Below are 7,440 nucleotides of genomic sequence, written 5' to 3'. Positions count from 1 at the left end.
GTGTAGCTAAGACATCCAAAAAATTCCCTTAAAAATCAATTCATAAGGGAATGACTTATTCAATTGTATAAATACTTATCATGTTCGTTAATTACTCGATAGGAAACTCTGAACACTTTATTTTTGTTTTAGATCTTATTTCTTATTGGACCGACCCTTCAAGCTGAGATATGATGATATGATCGATGATGACATGTCGACCAGAAAAAGTTAGCAATGCATGCATTTGCAGCCAAACTTTGGATAAAGAAAACTCATGGCTATTCTTTACGTGGAAAAAGTGATTCAGAAACACAGCTATCGCACTGGTCCCAGTTTCTAGGCTCAAGCTGTCATTCTCTCTATTATAATGCAAGAAAAAAAGTTGTCGAACATGACAAGATTTATGTCTCAGTAAAGTTAGCATTATTTTTTTTTTTTCTATCACAAGAATGTACCATGCAACATAATTTGTTTCGTGGAGGTAATAGTTTTTTTTTTTTTGCCCACTGTACGTAAAATGGCATTATACATTTTTTGAAACAACAAAATCAACTTAGTTAATAGATATCTCAATCTTTTAAGTATGCTTATTAATTAGTCGTCTAATATATATAAAAAAAATGCTTTGTTAGCAAAACCATGTAAAATTTGTATATAAGAGTATGATTGAGAATCAGTTGTAAAATTACATTTTGAGATAAAAATAATTTTATTTAACAATTTATGATTTTTATTTTTATTCATTAGATTTACGTTGGAATATGCTGTCAATATTTCAAAGGCTAAATCAAACATGCATTGCTTCATTTTAAAATTATATATAATTAGCTTTAATTTAGGGTAACTGTTTTTTTACCGAAAAAGGTAAAAAAAAGTATCAGTACGTTTATGAAAAATACTATTAAAAAGCAATTACTTTCTGAATTGTAAACATCCTCAAACGAGCCTTAAAAGGTAATAAGAAAAGGCTGATTGACATGTCCTGAACTCGTTATCTTAATGGTTACTTGATGTATGTCAATCCTGGCCACTTATAATACATAGAAGACCTCCACACGTTGTAATTAGGTATTTAATTTTAGAATTAATTACATGGAAAAGGCAAAATAAAACAGAAGATACGATTTGATTTAAAATCACGAGGTAAGTGGACATCACGTAAGAGAAGCTTTTAAAGGAGAGAGGCCAAATGTTATTTAAAGATTATGAAATCGTTTGGTTGAAATAATTTTTAAATTATGTATAATATACAGAAGAAAACCAGTTAAATATAAAAACAAGTATATATATTACTGTATTTAAGGATGACAATGGTTAATGGATCTAATGTATTGCCGCAAAAAATAGTCATGATACATATATTACTACTTAATTTAATGAATTGTTTATTGATACATATCTTCTTTGATTCTTATAAATTAAAAAAAAAAAACATTTATGTTTGTATCCTTACTTTTATATATATATAATTAAATTACTACTGTACTTAAGCAAGTATTGGCCCGATGTCCGGTGTGCAAATTTGGTTGGGTGTTTAATTTGGCTCAGTGTTTTGTGCCAAGTTTAGTCAGGAACTTAGTTTGACTGGTCTTCAGTGTCAAGTTTCAAGTTTAGTCAGGAGCTTAGTTTGACTGGTCTTTAGTGTCTAAGTTTCAAGTTTCAAGTTTAGTCAGGAGCTTAGTTTGACTCATCTTGTGTCAAGTTTCAAGTTTCACCGATGCTTAGTTTCACTCGGTGCCTAGTATTAATATTTTTTTAATAAAAATGTGGATATATATAGTTACATAATCGTTCTAAGAATAAAACAACTAAATATTACGTTTTAAGTCCACCAATATAAAATACTTGTTATTAGTATTTATAAAGTTAAAAAGACATCCTACATTGATAAAAAAAAATACATATATTAACAAAAAGACTAAACATATTTAAAGGATTTTTTTAAAAATTTCTTTTAGATCTCACTTATTATTGGGTCGGTTTTGTTACCCTATCCACACCCATAAGTTGCCTCACATTTATCTATTATAACGACTATTTTTATAAAATAATTCTAATTTTGTAAAGTGGTTTATACTCCATAAGTTTCTAGCTAGAAGGTTATAGGCTAGTTTATGGAATTAGTTGTGAAAATAGATAATAAATATGAAATGACATGAGGAAATATTTATATGACTTTTCATATGAATTTTAAATTTTAGATAAAAATATATTTTTAGGTAATTATGTTTTGGAGCTTTTCTGCTTATTAAAATTAAAATAAATAGTGTAAATGTGTAATTAATCATTAAAATAAATTGTCTTATATAGAAAAACAATTCTATAAATTTTGAAGATCAGAGGAGAGAGAATAGAAAAAGAGTGTAATATAAAGATAATTAAGACAAAGAGGATTAAAGAAAATACATTAAGAATATTGATGAAAGAAAAAAAATGTTATAATTTTTTCTTGTCCTATGTCAAAGATTATGAGAGTTTTTTAAAATTAATCTTGATTGCGGTGTATGATTGTCATTAGCTCAAAAAATATTTAGATATGATTAATAGTTAAAAAAATTATGAGTTATAGTTAAAGTAATTTATAAATTATAACATAATCAAATATAATAAACTGTTTACTAACCATCTTAATATGGTTAATTAAATTTATAAAAGATAGTCAATATATTTTATTTTAGAGGAGATAGTAGTCAAAATATTTGGAAGTGAGCTTATTTGACACTTGAGAGCTCTCTGAGTTTCAAGTTCAAACACAGGTAAATCTTTAAGGATATACTGAATCTGTACGCGCAAAGCAAGAATCAAACGCACCGAGAGATAAGATTTCAGAAATTGATAGGGTTAGAATATAGAAGAAAACATTGTAAGAAAAAACATAATAAAAGATGTCAAAGTGGTCCGTACCAGCAGCACAAGACTTGCCAAGTACGAGCTGTCTATCCTAGTAGCACCTCTAGCGGCTGGGAAACCAAAGAATTAAATCATCTTAGGGCAACTCTAAGCCACTTTCATCCTCTCCAAGGTTTGATTGTTTTTTATTTTTATTTTTAGTGGAAATAAAAAATGATGATGCAAATGTGTATGATTGAATTTTTTAAAATATTTTTAGTGAAAATATTTTCTCAAACAAATCAAAAACTAGAAACAATAAAATCTCATTTTCAGTTAAAATCAGAAATCTTATTTTGGGTAAAATGAAAACACGGTGGTAAGAAATGTAATTTTAAACAAATCTAAAAATACATTTTCTTTTGAAGACGCATTTTTAATGTTTTTATTTTTTGAAATCAGAAAACAAGAAGTCAAACTAAACATGTTTTCAGAATTCTAATCTTTTGAAAATGAAAAAAAAAATAAATATATAAATCAAACACATTCTTAATGATGTTTTTAAATTTTAATCATGTTTGATATATTGTTTTATTTTTTCTTTTTGTTTTATGCTTTTTCATTCCCACTTTCTTTATTTACTATTCCTCTTTTTCTTTTTTATTTGAGTTTACATTTAACTCCATCTATTTGATTGTCAGAAAAAAAAATCAATATATTTTTAATGTAAAAATCAACTATGACAAAAATAAAGTATTGGGTCAAATTTTTTTGATGTAAAAGTAATAATTATGAATAGATATTGACTCCAGATATAAAAGAATACGAACTATTATAAGACATATAATATGACTATTATACTTCAACCGAATTTTTCCATTCCACCTCTTAGGAAAAATAAATTTAAATTAAAAGAGTTATTTTTCACTTGTATATTATATCTTAATTTTGATTTTATGTGAACTTGGACGCACCACCCGTCTCAGCTTCACTCATGATGTTAATGACCCATCGTCCGTCTCACCTTCACTGCAAGAAATCGACGATGTCCGCCGCATTGTCGTCGAAGGTGCGACCCATTTCTTCATGCTCTTTATCTTCCTCCTTGTAGTTGCAGCATCGGAGCTGGTTGTTTGAGATGGTTGCGTTTTGTTCTAGATTTGAGAAATGGGTTTTGTTGTTTTTTCCATATCTAAAAAATGGTGTACTCGTTGTTGCCATGGAAGGAAGAGTCGCTGCACTTTGATGTTGTCGTCGGTGTCTTCATTCAATGTCGTTAGTGGTTGCAGTGGTGTCGTTGTCGTTAGCTCATGTGGCGGTGGAGCGGTGGTTCATTGATGTCGTGCGGTGGGTCGACGCCGCTTGGTGGGTCATCGTCGCAGTGTTGCGGCGGTGCGGTGGTTCCTCCACGCGGGGATGCTAGTGTCGCAGAAAGAGAAAGGGAAAATGATAGAGAAGGTACCAAAGGAAGAAAGGTAAATTAGTAACGAAAGAAAGAAAAACAAAAAAAGAAAGAGGAGAAAGTAAAAATAAAATAAAATCAGTCATTTATTAAAATTTTAAGAAATCTAATGGTTCCAATTGCTTACACACCGTGTAACCCCTTGCAAAATAATCATGCTGAAAGTAATAAATGAGAGAAATTTTGTATGTTTTTAATGAGATTCATATTTTTTATATTCTACTTTAATTAAAAAAAATATTTCATTTTTATTTTATTTATTTTTATCTTCTAAACTAAATACACAGTAAGAGTTTTCCTTTTCATTTGGAGCAATTAACTCCACCTTTTTTCTTATTGTCCCACCAATCTTCCAATTATATGTTGGTGACAAGAACAAAGGGCCCTTGCACGTTTTGCTGCTCACAAGATGAGCCGTTAATTGTTGCACTTTTACCATTCAGAAAATTTTAATTTGTTAATTAGTTAAAATTTGCTCACCATACATTTGATTTTTTTTATTTTTTTTTTGTTGCTGCTTGAACACAGGTACACATCAATGCTTAGCTGGTAAAGTTGGTGTGGACTAGTACAAAAGAAAACACTTATAACATAGGAATTTTACGTAGGCTATTCAAAAAAATCCTTGTTCCACCAATCATCTAATGCCATGTTAAGTCTTGGCATAACATCATAATAGATCACATTGACTAGATTGTGTTTCTCACCATCAAGAGATGAGAGAAAGGAGACATAGTTTGAATCCGCGGCGACGATAGGAGAAGAGAATTAGAGAGGTTATTGGAGAAGGGAGCCAAAGGGGAGATACAGAAACCACGTTGTTTTTTTTTTTATTATTTTTTACTTATGGCACAATAACAATGTTAAAACGTGGGAATTTGAAATATAATTTTTTTAATTTACGTGTCATATTTTGATTTGTGGGACAGAAGGTGAGACTAGTGATTTCGTTCCATAAGTGTTGTTATTTGACAACAGCAATTAATATATATATATATATATAAGACTGAAACCAAATAAAAAGAAAACTTTAAAAACTAAAATTAAGTTTTTATTGTAATAAATATTCTATATAGGTTGTTTCAAATCGATCTAGAAACACTTTTTATATTAATTGTATTAAGAACGTACCGATTTAGAAAATACTTTTTAGACTGCCCATCTATAATGTGATTTTTTTTCCAAATTTTGACACAACTTTCTAGATTAATTGTACAAAGAATCAATCTAGAAAATAATCCTTTAATCAACTTTTGTATAATTGTTCTAGAATGTTGATGTTTTTTTCAGGTTTTGAAATTGTTGACAACTTTTTAGATTAATTATATTAAGAACTGATACAGAAAGTAATTTTCTACATTGATTTTTAGTATAATTAATTGATTTAGAAATATGATCATAAATTAAATCTTAATAACATGCTTATATTTTTGTCCTCACTCCAATTTTCAAACTCTAGTTCTCTAGTTTCAAAATGCCTAGAGAAATGAATAATAACGGATCTCGATCTTCCTCTTATATAAATATGACTTTAGTCTATATTTTCTCTATATACATATCTCATTTTTGTAATAGGAAAAACGTAGACACATTTTCAATTTAGTCATAATAGGAAAGAAAAATACGCTTTTAGTTTGACATACCAAATGATTCATATAACAATAAGGAAATAAAAAAAAAAAACTTGTCTTGTTTGGTTCTTGGTTATTGAAATATTTTTATCAAGAATGCTAGGGAGTTGTAATGTTTAAAAAAATATATATATTCCATAACCAATATAGAAAGTAATTCTTCTACATTAGCTTTGAAACCAATCTAGAAAGTATCAATTTTTCTATATCGGTTGGTTTTACACTTGCTTGCAAAACCAATATAAATTTATTTTTAATTAACATTTAAATATAAAAAATAATAAAATATAGAAGTGTGGAATAAATCATTGGGTTGAAACATTTTAAAAATAATTGAGTTGAAATGAAATTAAATTAACCATTTTTTTTTAAAGCCGAAATAATAAGAATATTGTAACATTATATTACCAGGAAAATTATATAAAATTACTTTAAATTGCCCTAACGCCCACAGAACTTCCTTGCTAGGTCGCTAGAATACCAAGATATATAGCCAGTGCTTCATCACTTCCCTCTTCGAGTTATATTAGGGTTTTTAGGTATGCAGCTCCACGCCTCACTAATATAGAATATGTTTAGTTCAGTTTATGCAAGGAAAATGATTTTCGATTTTTTTTTAGTTTTTTACTGGACCCTTATAAAAATGTAAGTATTTATTTTTTCTGAAAAATCAAGTACCAAACATGGGTCATAATCACCAAGGTGCCTAACTACCCTTTATATATTGTGGTACAAGTACAACCCATCCCCCCTATAAATATTCGAACTCTCTAGAAGCCTCAATTATGCTTAGCTTAACTCTGTTGCCATTACAGCATTATTAGTTAATAATCTAGGAATTTTTGTTCAATTTTTTTTTCATGCTTTGTTCTTATCTTATACATGTGTATTCATCAATAATTTTAAATGATTATTCTATTGGACTTCTAGATAAATAGTCTATAATATGTTAGATTATTTATATAAATCACAATTGAGAGACCACTACTGTCATCTAAGGTGACTTTCTTGTTGTTACATTAAATAATTAGATAAGAAATTGTTTATATGCATAAGGTAGATGTATAAAAATAAATCACATCATCGTCTGTGTCAATTATTAAGTTACAACTTGTATATATATATATATATATATATATATATATATATATATATATATATATATATATATGTTTTTTTTTTACTGAAGCTTATATATACCTGTTAAATAATACTATTACTTAACATTAATTAGCTTTAAGATAAAATTTAAAATTATATCCTAAACTTATAATTTTATTTTTACAATAACAATAATAAGATAATTTGAACTTAGAATTTTGTTCAAGCTGCCCTTTCCACTTAGGCCGACCCTAGTGAATTTCAAAACTTATAGCTCATTTCTATATACTGTCTATTATAATAGACATTCCTGTTTTACCACACAATATTTAATCCTAATTCTCTTATTCCATGAACGAGCACACTATAATTAATACATGAGTTTGAGAAAGAGATTATGAGTTTAAATTTTCTTTACTAACAAGAATTAATCAT

The 7,440-nt window shown here is 28.0% G+C and overlaps 1 long non-coding RNA gene across 1 annotated transcript; it reads left to right on the top strand.

The window, feature by feature from the left end:
• The first annotated feature begins 3,810 nt into the window (after positions 1-3,810).
• On the top strand, positions 3,811-5,171 carry LOC114405366. The gene is made up of 2 exons (XR_003665184.1): positions 3,811-4,286; positions 4,802-5,171. It is a non-coding gene; the product is annotated as an uncharacterized LOC114405366 (long non-coding RNA).
• Positions 5,172-7,440: the final 2,269 nt, after the last annotated feature.

Source organism: Glycine soja, chromosome 3 (genome assembly GCF_004193775.1).
Source record: "Glycine soja cultivar W05 chromosome 3, ASM419377v2, whole genome shotgun sequence".
NCBI classification, from domain to species: domain Eukaryota; kingdom Viridiplantae; phylum Streptophyta; class Magnoliopsida; order Fabales; family Fabaceae; genus Glycine; species Glycine soja.
Note: the sequence above shows the minus strand (reverse complement) of the source record. Positions and strands in the feature narration are given on the sequence as shown.